The 13,399-nt window shown below is 47.9% G+C and overlaps 1 protein-coding gene across 8 annotated transcripts in view; it reads right to left on the bottom strand.

Annotated features, from left to right (window-relative positions):
* PHF21A (PHD finger protein 21A) overlaps positions 1–8,225 on the bottom strand; it is a 132,845-nt gene extending 124,620 nt beyond the window's left edge. For 4 of the 8 annotated variants that reach the window (XM_056347374.1, XM_056347366.1, XM_056347367.1 and 1 more), the window contains exon 1: positions 7,297–8,222. The gene's annotated coding sequence lies outside the window, so the exon portion shown is untranslated. Of the gene's footprint in view, positions 1–7,296 lie in introns of all 8 variants that reach the window. The other 4 variants (XM_056347372.1, XM_056347373.1, XM_056347371.1 and 1 more) reach the window with 3 other exon arrangements.
* Between the last annotated feature and the right edge of the window lie 5,174 nt (positions 8,226–13,399).

Here is a 13,399-nt window from a genome sequence, read left to right on the forward strand (position 1 = left end):
GAAAGCCACCATGATGATAGCTGGGCAGCAGTTTGAAAGGAGAACAGGGCAGCCACACTGCCATCCACAACGTCGCCTTGAAAGATTAGAAGTTTCCAGAATATCAAGCAGGATACTTGCAATCACAGATGAAGCAAGGTATTCGTGCAATTATTAGTATATTCTTTGTACAAAACCACATAGGCAGTTGGAAGACTTCCTTCATTGACTGCTTTTCCCTAAACACAATACCCAACTATAAACTGCCTTCGACTTGTAAATAAAAATACGTGCTGCTGCACAGTAATGGCAGTACAAGTTTAAGCTGACCAACTAAGAACTGCATCAACAACTCTGTTTCCTACACCACAATAGCATCTTCCACTTGTCACCACGAATCTCTAACTTCTGCTGGTGAGAACTACAGGTCCCAGGATGCATTAGTGTATCACCATCCAGGCAGGCGATGTGGCTAAAAACACAGCACTGCATACTGGGGCTCGTAGTTTCCACAAGCCACATTCTTACTGAAGATGAAACCAGATGTAGGCCATATTGCACACTTCCACGGGCCAGCAAACCACGCACGCACCCGTACAGGGAGGCGCTGATAGTAATCACCAGGTAAACTGGATCGATACCGAGTTCTCATACGTCGAAGTTAAGAGGACAAAGATTTCAGTAAAAATAAACATCAGCTAAGCAGTAATTCCCAAAGAATCATTAGCAGTTTAGTTACTTTCAAACATGCAGAATGGGCCATAGCTTTTTAACATCTTCATTCTAAAGGGCAGTAATATTTTTTTTTTAATTCCCACCCCCCCACCCCCCAACACCCCCGACTGCTACATTTATTAAAGGAGCGCTCTTCTGAACATCAACAGGAAAAGTACGTTTGCTGAGGGGCATGTTCTCCCTGTCCAGAATTTAGTAATCTGGAAACAAATTACTCTCTTCCTCCATTTCTACAACGTACTGAAGCAGGAGCTTGCCTCTCTTCCAAAAAGCAGCAGAGCTTAGCTGAGAATTAAATAGCTGTATCTCAGCGTAGGCCTCGGAGAAGAATACGCTGTACTTCAGTAAAGGGAAGGGCAGCTCCCCCTACCAGTCTGTTCTAAGAAGGTTTTGATCAAGGAAGGAAACAACCAGGGATCAAAATGAGTAAGTCCTCCTTTCTTTTCCCTCCCTTTTCACCGAGTTCTGGATTATTATTACCAAAAAAACCCCACAATAACATGCATATATAATTCCATCTGAGCACTAGTCCTTGCAGAACAAGACAGCCTTCGCAGCGTTTCCAGGCTAGCAGGCAGCACCCACAAAAACACGCAAAAGGGAAAGGACCAAGACTCTGACCCAAGAGAAAGACAGCGTCCTGTTGCAACAGAAAGACAAACGGGCAATGCTTCAGTCACCTCAAAGTCATCCGGATGCACTTCCCTACAGAGGCAAGAGGCCTCAGGAGCATCTAAAGGTTTTGTCAATACAGCAATACTGTCCATAGGCCAAAGACAGCTGTTGCCATAGTTACTATCAGCCAGCTTATCAGAAAATAATTATTGCGATTATTCAGAAGTTTTGTTAAAACAATCTAAAGCTTCAATAGGATACCACTTGATCTCTTCAATTAACTGTTTGCAACTACACTGCCTTTGGGATCCACATAGTTAACAATGCTTGGATCTGCGGGGTCAGAGGGTAACAAGGGAAGGAATCAATGTTCCTTCGCCCTTTCACACCGACTGCTTGCATTTCACAGGCAGAAACGACCAAACCGAACCGACTGCAAGCTCAGCTGCTCTGCTAGAGTTCTCTCGCAGGCCTGGAGACCGCATCCAAGCACAGGCCATCTTAGAGTCACGGGCTCAAACCTGCCCTCATTTGTTTTAACCGTTCACATCTCCATACTCCCGTTCCAGAAACACACCAGCTACATTTTCAAAACTATTTCTAATTACATACGCAACACTAGAGTCCCTTACTTCAGAGGCACACAACACTATTTCTGAAGCAAGCAAACTTGGTAACACTCCCTTTCATTCTACAAGCGCAGCACCGTCAGGTGGAAGGGCAGAATCTGGAAAACACACATTTTAAGAAGTCTGACATTAAAAAGAAAAAAACATTGAAGCTGCGTGAACATGGCCTACAGCAGAGCCTCGCTCCTTGCACACTGTCTATAAACACATTCCCACCAGTAACAACAAACATTAGGCTAGGGCTGGGGGGTTAGTCATATTGGGAAGGGGGGGGTTTGCTCTCCATTGTGGGTTTTTTAAAGCATGCTTTGAGCACACCATCTCTAATCAAAAAGTGAGTGTTTGCAATGAAAGTGAACAAAAAAAATCTCAGGTAAGAGGGAACGAACAATAGGTCAAACCATCTAGGCAAAGAGCTTTTAAGGCACGGGGTACTTGACAATGCCAACAGAGATACTAAAATGATGTAAACAGTAAATCAGAAAACGCTGTAGAGAAGCCTACATCAAGTGCTACATTCTTTCCTTAAAAGTTTGGGATCATCAAAGTATTAAAACAAAAGATTCTGTGGTAAAGTTGGGGCTCTATTAGGGCAGTAGGCATGGTGATCCTCTGAGACCAAAGGCAGGCACCTTTTAGAACTTTCTACTTTAAAAATTATTTTAAGGACAAATGATGCTAATTGTAAAGTCAGATTGTCACGCAGGTGCACCCTTCCCCTCCACTAAGTGTATTATAAAAAAACAACTCTTCTGATTTTTGTACATTTTCTAGCCATTCTATAGCTACACTCACCACTTGGCTTTTGTTATGTCAAAACCTCACAAAAGCAGAGTCAAACAAACTTAAAATCGTACAGATTTTAATCAGGTGAGGAACCCAGTAAGGTGCAGGAGCCATAAATTATTTAGAACTTATAAAAGAAACACAGGGGCTTGTTTTGGTGGGTTTTTTTCCCCTAAATGAGACTGTATTTGTATTAAGAAAAAAAAGGAAGGAAAAAGGAGAAAATACAAAGTCCCCACCCCCAAATGTAAATAAACTTTTTTGCCTGCATAATGCATATCTCTACCACCAGCACAAGGCAGACACTGGCTTTGTGCTATACTGAACATGAAATATTAATGTAAGTTACCTATAAAAACTATCCTTCAGTTCACCCTCTATTTACAGGGTAGAGAAGTAAGTATCTCGCCCCTTGCATACGGTGGACATCTCAAAACCCTTCTGCATGCTGCCCCACCTTTCCAGTATATGGTTCATTCCCAAATAACCTTTGTGCAGTTAAAATACATCAGAAACAGGATGCAAGCTGCTTTCTGGCACAGAGTAATTGAACAAGGGCGATTCACGAACGTACAGGAGCCAGGCCTTTTGTGGAGTCTTACTCTTCTAGTATACCCATGTGACTGCACAGTCATGAGCATAAAGGGTGAAGGGGACAGTGAAGAAATACTACTAGAAGCTTAATAATAGGTGTTTAGCACTGCCTCTTCTACGCAAGCAACCTCTCCCGAAGGCTGCTCTGCTTTACAGCTCACACCACCACGTGACGGCCCTCCGAAAACCAAAGCCCTGTCACACCACGAAGTTCTTTCTGGAAGATTTGAAACAAGCAAAACCAACAAACAACAAACCCAAAACAAGAGTAAAAAGGTTAAGTCACCAACATGACATTCATCTTGAGTTTCTGGTACCCACGCAAAATGCTCACAATGTCTGAAACAAGACAATCCATGAAGGTTCCTACAAACTGGTATTGAAATGAAGGAGAAATCTCTGTTGTAACCAAATTCCACCAGTATCAATTCATTTGACTGAATAAAGTTCTTCATGGCTCCAAGAATAAGTATAAAGGAACCGAACAGCTACAATGTGCTCATAACGCAATTATGACTGTTATAAACAAAGTGCATGAACAACCCAAGTGATAGCCAGGCTCACTATTAAAGCATTCCAACTGCACACAGAATTTCACAACTTTCTAAGGAGTCATTAAAACACATTTTATTTCACTAAAAAAAAAAATTAATCATGAAAATAGTCTCCTTTGTACAGATCCAGTCCAAGGATTTCTTATTTTTTTAATTATAATTTCTAAGGTGAAGTTTAACAGATACACACAAAACCTCATCTCTAAAAAGAGAGAAGCAAAGCTGGAATAAGAACTATTTAGGCCCAAAGCTTGAAACACAGTTGAAGCTGAATGGCCTAGGGTGAAGAGAGGTCTTTACAAAACCTGAACTGAAAGCAGTGACTTTATTGTTCAAGCTGGAAAACACAACAGCATTTTCCTCTCAGCACCACTAAGTTTCAGTTTCCTACTTTTGCTTTATTTAAGTTCTTTGAAGGCATGTTTTGTATTTTCATTCCCTAAAAGGAAGAACCGCACTTTCTAATGCCTTCTTCTGCCTCCAACAAATCCAGTTCAGGATGCACATAGAGAAGAACAAAGATGAAAAGCTTGCAGGTGAAATGTTGCAATGACTAATGGTAAAATAATTATTAATAAATAAAATATTCCTTAACGCGACATTTTGAGTTCTACACCATGCTGGCTAGCTTCATTAGTTAACAGAAAAGGAAAACAAACAAACAACAAAAAAAAAAATCACTAAACCCCATGATAGGATCTGCTCCAAGTTTCTTATTGCTTGGCTCAGTACAGCTAAAAACAGGGGGTATGACCCAGCTGGAGGTAAGCACTCTGTGAGCAAGCACCTACCTTCTGCTGGACAACGGGTCTCTTAAGACCTTGAAGTGATACTCTATACATGCTACTACCCAACATGAAATCAATAGATAAAGAAGTTGCTTCATACTCCCTTCTGGATCAGCTCAAACTTCTAGCTGATGTAACTATCATAAAATAAATCTTATTCCTCTACCACAGTAAGGTTGAAAGGTTTAGAAAACATGCAAGCAGCACTGCATCTGTTTTGGTTTTTAATTTTTTTAATACAGTTTTAAAGTTTCATTTACTGAGCTACAGAATTCCTTTCTAGAAAATAATAATAAAAACTGCCCCCAAAGAAATAGTTTCATATAGCTGTCGTGAGACATGCACAGATATAAATAAAAATCCCAAAGCCTGTGATCTTTCTAAAGTGTGGTAATTAACTTCTCCAACTAATACGGGTAGCTATGCACCGGGTTTTTTTTGTTTATTCCTTTCTTACTAGTAATTTAATGTCACTATTTAAACATAAAGTTATGTTATACACAAACAAGCTTAATATAAAAGTTTAGCATTATGCGTTAACTGGGTAGAGTCATGAATTTTTGATTTTTAGTGTCATTGGTTTGTTTTCCCCCCAAGGTTTTGAGAAGCACATTATTTTCTTCACAAATTAAGCCCCCAAATAAGCCTCTTTTCATCAAAGTTAAACATTCCCCCGCTATGTAGTGTATCCAGCCTCACCAGCTAGCTCCAGGCAAGCACAGGAAAGCCAGAGGAAGCTGACTTACAAAACTGAAACTAAGCAGGTGTCTTCATTGTTACAAGTGAGCACAATGAAAAAAAAAAAAAAAAAGTAAACAGACTGGCAAAATCCTTTCTATTTCTGATACCTGAAAAATCTACAGCTAAGCTAAAAAAAAAAAAAAAAAAAAAAGACAAGATATCTGTCTATACGGGTGTGTGGGAGTATCTCTAACCTGACAGCAAGCAACAGCACATCTAGTTAAGAAAATTTCACTGGCCCAAAGGAGCCTACCCCAAGCGCACATCCCCACCTGATTTTTCCAACGCTCAGACCTACCGTACACCACGGTACACAACTTTCTCGTGACACGCAAGTTATTACCCCCAGTGGGACCTTTTTACATGCAGTCTCCGCAGTGAACAAAAGTTCATTGTCAAGCTCAGCGCTTGGGCCCAAACAAACATCCAGGAGGTAGGAGGGGGAGAAAGAGGGGAAGCGCTCCCATCCACAATTCTCAGATTTGCAGGCAATCACCGTTACTTACAATTAAAAAGTGGGAACAGGTGTAGCAGATATCATACTTTGATAGCTGAACAAAGAATATTACAGCACGTGACTGAAATGTGATGACATTTGTTCACCAATCGAAAACAAAAGCCACTCTCCAATGGCACTCTTCCCTCCACCCCCCCAAGAATTAGGAACTTGGAAATCTCTCCATATTGAAACACATCTGTTCATAGCCTCATTTTTTGACACTTGAGAAGAAGTTGAATGAAGGGCTCCATGCATTAATCCGACACGAATTCACCTAAAAACCTCGGCGTACAATCCTGCCAGCACCCACCAAACTGCAGAGGTGGTTGTGGGAAAAGCTCTACCAACAGCAAAGCTCGGAAAAATAAAGAAAATAAAAAAAACCAAGACGCACACCACCACCAAAATAATAAAAAATAAAAATCCTGCAGGAAGGCAAGTGAAGAAAGGAGCATGCACAAGAGGACTAGACCAAATGGCAGAGTCCCACATAAGAGCCCCACTCCACCTACACAGGCACAGGAGGAAAGGAAAAAATAAAAATACCGAAGTGGCCGTCGCGGCCGCCGGCGCCGAGCAGGAGCGGGCGCGGAGCCCCGGCCCAGCCCGTACCTGTGCGGGAAGGGCAGCCCGCGGGGCAGGCCCGGCCCCAATAACAAGTTGCAGAAGAAACGGAATTTTCCCGGCGCTGCTCGGGCCACAAAGACGAATGAAAGGAAGGAGGAGAGAGGAGAGGAGGGGAGAGGAAAGGGAGAGGAGGCAAAAAAAAAAAAAAAAATACAACACCAAAACAACAAACCACCACCGCAGCAGCGGCTTTACTACGAATTATCCATCACCGAAAGCGGCATCATTTCCTAGATAATAATAAAACTTCCCCGACAGCATCGCGGCGAAGAACCCGACCGAGAGAAAAGGGCCTGGAAATAATCATCCTGAAGGAAACCGGAGGGGAGGGGATAAGCCTCCCTCCCCCACCCCATCCCCAGTGCAATGTGTCATCTCCTTCCCCTGCTCCTCCCCCCCAACCCCAATGTGTCACCTCCTCCTTTCACCCCAAGTGTCACCCTCCTCCACCTCTCCCGCTCCCGCTCACAAACTTCTGCCGGGGAGGCCGGGGGGGGCCGCGGCGGCGCCCCGGGACGCTCCGCTCCCCCCCCCCCCGAGGGAGGGGCCGGGGCCGCGGCGAAGTTGCTGCTCCTCATCGCCAAGTTGGCCGGAGAGTGCGGGGCGAGCCGCCGCCATCCCGGGAGCCCCCAGCCCCGCGGCGGCGGGGGGAAAGGGGGGAAAGGGGGGGGGCCGGCGCCCGGGGGGCGGGGGGGGGCAGGGAGGAGGAGGAGGAGGAGGAGGCGAATCCGAAAGGTGGGATACTACACCCTGCTGGCGGCGGCGGTGGTGCTGCGGGCCGGCCGGGGTCCCCCTGGCAGGACCTCTCTGTGAGGGGGAGGACTCTTCTTCATAGGGGGAGGGTGCCGGCGCCGCCGCTCCTCCGGGCCTCCCTGTCCCCCTCTTCTGGGCGCCTCTCTCTCTCTCCTCCTCTCACTTTCTTTAAGCTAAGCGGGGAGTGGAAGATGGTAGGTTGCTCCCTTCTCCTCCTCCTCTTCGCTCGCTCTCGCCTCTGTGGGGTCCTTTTCCTTCCCCCTCTCCGCGGGGGGCTCCTCCTGCGGCGGGGAGGAGGGGGCGGGCGGGGAGGGAGGCACGAAGCCGAAGAGGCGCAGGAGGAGAGAAACTGTGACACAAAAACAAGCCGAGAAGCTGAACTCTTCTTCAATCCCATTCACCCGGCCCGGCCGCAGCACCGCTCTCCGGGATCCCTCCGCCGCCGGCCTGCCTGCCTGCCTGCCTCAGGCGCGCTCCCGACGCGCCGCCGCCGCGCGCGCGCCCCGGCCCGCCGCCGCCGCCGCCGCCGGAGACCCACGGCGGGGGGGGCACGGGGGGGTGCTGGCGGGGCGCGCGGAGCGAGGGGCCCGCGCCTCCCCCTTCCTGTCACCCAGCGGGGGGCCGCCGGCCGGGCCCGGGCCGGGGCTGAGCCGGGAGGGCGGGCTCGGCGTTTCTCCTGAGGGGGGACTACTTGACGTGTCGGTGCGGCGAATTTATTTCCCTTTGCCTAAGGAACGGGCTGTGCTGCGGCTCCCATTGCCTAGGGAAAAAGCCCGGATGTAAAGTGAGTGAAACTAAAGTAGAGTGAAGTAGGGCACCAAACTCTGCCGGAGCGGCCCCGCCGGCCGCGCCACCGGGGGGCACCGGCCAGCCCCGCCGCTGCCGGCGGCGCCGCGGGGGGCCCGGGGGGCTCAGGCAGGGCATGAGGAGGCGGATGGCCGGGGTGGGGTTGGGGGTGCTGGTTACCGGAGCGCTGCTCCCCCCCCCCCCCCCCCCCCCCCGCCTCCGCCTGATCCCGCCGCCTCCCCTCCCCCCGGCCGGCCGGCGCGCGGGGCTCGGCGGGGGCGGCGCGCGGGCGCGCGGGCGCGGGGCCGCGCGCAGGAAGCTGGGGCGGGCGGGAGGAGGCGCGCGGGGCCCCGCACAGGAAGTTGATGCAACAGGGGGGGGGGGCAGGAAGCTGCCGCTGCGGCGGGGGGGGGGGGGAAGGGGGCGAGGGGGGGGGGGGGTGAGGAAGAGCGGCATCCTCATTCCCATCCTCATCCCCATGCAAGGGGCTTTGCTGCTGCAGCGCGGCCGGGCGGCCCGGCACCCCCTGCGCCCCGCCGGCCCTGCCATGTTACCCGCACAGACCCCGAGCGGCCGGGCAGGGCTCGCCCTCCTCCTCCTCCTCCTCTTCCCCCTCCTCCTCCTCCTCTCCGCCGGCCTCCGCCGCTGCGTTCCGCCTTCGTGCAACGGGCTTTGCTTATTTATTTATTAACTTACTACTCCAGTGACGGGCGATGCTGCCATTTGCTTTCGCGCAACCAGCGGGGATCAGCAGCACATCAGCTTTCCCTGCCTTTTACTTTTTATTTATTTATTTATTTCCCCTCCCAAAAGAACCAAAAAAAAAAAGTTTCATAGGCAGGTTCAAAGCAATGAAGTTGCATATCACAAATTCGAACGTTTCTGCGGTGCCCGCTGACATGAAAGGCAAATAAACGTGAATTCAACTCGCGAACAACAGGACCAGGGGTGTGAGGCTCCTCAGCCTTGCGTACGTTCCTGGGTGCGTGTGAGAAGGCAGCTGGGGGGCCATCGTGTGTGTCATCGTCGTCGTCGTCCCCCCCCCCCAGTTTCCAGCCCCGGCGCAATGGGTTGCCCAAAGCCGAGCAGCCAACCCACGCAGGACCAGTCCTTATCTGCAATAAACTAGCTTAAGTTTACAGGCATGGCATGCACCTCCTGCGCATCTCCGGCCCTTGAGAGTCTCCAGAGTGTCAGAAATACTGAAAACCTCGCCTTTCTATCAGAGCCACCATTGCTAAAGCAGTGGGACATGTTCTGGACGCTGTGGGATTTGCATGAGCTCTCACAGAAAGACGGCGTTTGATGCAATGCAAAACCGATTTTTTTTAATAGCCTCTCGCATCGCTTTATTTCTTCAAAATGTTCACAAGTTGGGAAGAAAAGTAAGTGTTTGCATTATCTCTGCAGATGCTTCAGGAAGCCACGATGAACTCATTATTATGTTGTGAAACTAAATCCATAAAGCAGTCATGATGAGTAACTCAGGGACTCGTCGTAATTGGGCAGTAATGCAGAGTTTTATCATCTGGAGGATTCTGGTGTGCTCAACGTGAGCGGGGATTTACAGCAAGGTTCCCTCTCAACTGTCAAAAAACTGGGCTACTGAACCATTGTTTATTTAATTACTGTTAATTTCCCACTTTTTTTCCATCAGTCGGTTGCCAAGTTCTGTGTGATTTAATTGTGAACTTTACAACATTTGGTGCCTTTCTTAAAGCTGTAGCTTCTGGACTCACACAATTATGCAAGAAACTTGGGTTTATATTTTTTTAATTAAGTTTCTAGCCTGTGGGTTTGTAGATATGAGCTTGAAGACACAAACCTTCAAGGCACAAAAAGGAAAAGGTATGAAGCAAATAGAGGCATCCAAAAGTGCCTTTTTTTTTTACTATATATAATGTCACATTATTTGGCTTTTTCTTTTTGAGGCAGTCCCTCGTATACCCTCCTCCCCTTTTTTTTTTCTCTTTTTCTCCCACCCCCTCCACCCCTCCACACACCCCCCACACCCCCCAAGCTGGATATGATTCTGAACAGCAGGGTTGATGGAGTGCTAAAAAAATAAAAACACAGAAAATACTGGGGTGCTTATCAAATCGTTCCTGATAGGTGCACATTTCATGGGTTAACAGATAAGGTCATGTGCATAGGACTACCAAAAATTCTAACAGCCATCACAGCAGGTTTTCTAACATGTCCAACTGTGACAAGAAGTGTTATGGTTAGTATAATAAAGGTACTACGCTATTTTTAATAAATGTATATTTGATTTTTAGACTTCTTTCTACTTCCCTTCTCTACAGCCATTCAATGCATCAAGTAGCACCGGGATCAGGTCGATTACTGTCAGATCTGCACGTTAGTTTACTGAGATTTCTCCTGGGGCTGGGGCACTGTCCCGCCCCCTCCCTCCTCTCAGCCCTCCAGTCTCAAGTCCATAACCAATTTTTAAACCCCTCCAAAAATCCCAGCCCCGGTACTCAGATATTTTTTTTTTCCCCTCTCCATGCATAAGTTTTACTACCAGCAGTTCAAGCTGCCGAGGCCAAGTGTTACAATGCAGATGACAGCCTGGATTTTAATTTTAGCTTCAGTTAGGGTTTGAAGCAAGAAGAGGGGCTCAGCTTACTCTGAAAACAATCAGACCAGAGTTGCTTTTGTCCTTCAGAGTTTTTGATAGAGGCACCAGAAAAAATAAATACCTAGTAAAGCCTGCTTATTTCACTGGTTTTTCATCTTTCTGGCTAACAAGCAAGTTAAAAGAAGCTAGAACGAGTGATTAAGCGTTATTAGAGATTTGGTGTGTTTATTCTGCTGAGGAGTCAATACACACAGTTTGACTAAAGTTTGTTTTAGAGATGAACTCTGGACAAAGTTCAAAGAAAAAAATAATCATTAGCTGTTACCGTAGATGTGCAAAGAAATGTTACATGGTTCGTCTTAGAACTCAGACAGTGATGGGTATCTCATGATTCTGGCTATATTCGTTCGGTGCACACTACCCACAGTGTTCTTCACCTGGGTCAAGCCGGGTAGAGTGGCTCAGACCGTTTTATACCCTGAACTCTGCAGTTTAAGCCACAGATCCTGATGATCACAGACCAGCTGAGAGTTTCTCCTTTAAAAATGGCGCACATATGCTACTCCTTTTCTCAGACTTGTGATGGTGAAAAGGAGTGGTCCCAACCTCCATGCTACTGAGCTTCACTTCCATGTCAGCAAAAAGGGCCTCCAGAGGTGTAAGTGTAGCATTTACCTTCCAGCAGCATTAGAAGTCATTTCATGTATGCAACTGGGAGCAACGGTACCATCAGAGGCACAGCTCAATGCTTGAATAAACTGGCTGGGTCCGTTTGTTGGCTTCATACAGAGATACCTAGCATGCTTTCCTTGCAGTGAAAGGAAATCCTGCTAGAAGCCTAGGGGGAAAAAAATTCCCTTCTTCACTTTCTGAGTCTTTGTGCATAAAGTTGCCCTCCGCACCTCTGCCTCCAAATCTGCTCCTTGTCAAAAGCCGTAGTTCCGTTTGTCCAGATTTTCCACTTTCTGCTTGATCGCATCACCCTGGATGCTCACCCACTCCCCTTTGCCAAGTTTGTTTCCTAAGAGCGCTTACAAGTACGAGGCAAATCCAAAGTCTTTCCAAAGTTAGTGGAAAACCCACAAAAATCATCCAGCTTCTAGTGAGAACTTGCAAGCAGCTGCTCGACGACGTTTCTGTTATTTTGTCAGTTTGGGTGAATTTCAGAGAAAGGAGCACAGTCGGTGTAAAGTATTAATGCAGGGGCATCTTAAGAGTAATCAGTTGTCATTACTGACAATTGCTGCACCAAGTGTTCAAAATAACAAGTTACATCATAACATGCTAGTTGTGCTGTAGCCATCTCACAGAGCCGTTTGCTGAGAAGGCTCGAAGCACAACCCGAGAAGAAGACATTAGTTAACATGCAGAAACAGTCTTGTAGCAACTCACGTTAAAAGGAATTAGCAGCAAGCGCAAAGACTCCTAAGCTACAGGTCACGGACGGAGGTGACAGCAGAGCAGCCACGCAGCACGCTTTCTCTTCCCCTGATTTTCAGCAACAAAACTACCTTAAAAACTAACCCAAGAGTCAGTAAGTTGCCTATTGCTGGTTTTCACCGTGCTTTTGGCAGGGATGCTAGGTGGCTGCAAATAAGAGGGGAGATAGCCTGTGCAGCCATGCTTAAAAGAGAAAGCCGTAAGACCATTTCAGGCAAGACATGCCCCAGCCTAAGAAAACAGTCGGGAACCTGCCTGTTTTTCTCATCGGTGTTTGAACACGGGGTTATCTCTCCAGCAGGATCCAGGCAGAGAGCTCCTTCTACAAGCAAATATTTTCCTCTTCCCAGGGTCAGAGAAGGATAGGGCATCACTCACTCCCAGATGATAAGGAAAATTAAGCAGACACTTTAGCCTACCAGTTGGGGCCGGAGCCTGAAAACATGAGACACTCGCCATTAAGGGCATCAGCCTAAGCACAAACTGCATTGCTTAACACAGCCACCTCCGACTTCGGCCACGGGTTATTGCCTTACACAGGAGCTGTTGCTTACAGCAGCCACTGCAACAGACCCTGCTTACCCCTGGCCCATCTGAAAGGACTTCTTGGCTTTGGCAGCTGTCGGTCGGTCCAGCTGGGAGCAGTGCAGCTGCAAATCTCAGCTCTTCTGATGCTCTGCCTGGGAGGCAACAGTTGACTGGGTGAGCTAAAAACAGTCATAGGAGCTCACTGCCTGGGATCTATATTCCAGGAAAGGTAATTCAGCCTTTGGGCTGCCCTGTTCCTTTTGCAAAATGCATGTTCTCCAGGCTGCCCCCCAGCAGCAGAGCCAGAGGACGCCTGTCAGTGCAGCACAGCATCATGTCTGTAGCAGGATTTCACCGGGGATGCGAGCTCTTCCCAGGTCAGCCTAGAAGGGATGACTCCGTCTTGCTTTCTCTTCCCCTGATCGCTTACTGGTTTGCTTACCAGCAATACTGGTTATGGTGTACAGAAAGAAGAGGGCTCTAGCTCAGAGGGGGTGGCCTGGCCTGTTGCATCAGAGAGCAGGGGGGGCCTGTGGGGACCCACCATCATCTTGTACCTGCCAGCAGCTCCCAGAGCTCTTCTTCCTTGGCTCCCTTCTTAGGGTTTCAGTCATCTTAAGGTTTCCGTATGTAAAGTCAGGAAGGCTGGCAGCTCTTTATCTGATCTGACCTCTAGCAAAATGCTGACTATTTCAAGCAGTAATTCTGTGTCACATCTGCAGTTTGGGGGGGTGGGGAGGGGGCACGGGGGGCAGAGTGTC

This window comes from Falco biarmicus, chromosome 7 (genome assembly GCF_023638135.1).
Source record: "Falco biarmicus isolate bFalBia1 chromosome 7, bFalBia1.pri, whole genome shotgun sequence".
In the NCBI taxonomy this organism is placed as follows: Eukaryota; Metazoa; Chordata; class Aves; order Falconiformes; family Falconidae; genus Falco; species Falco biarmicus.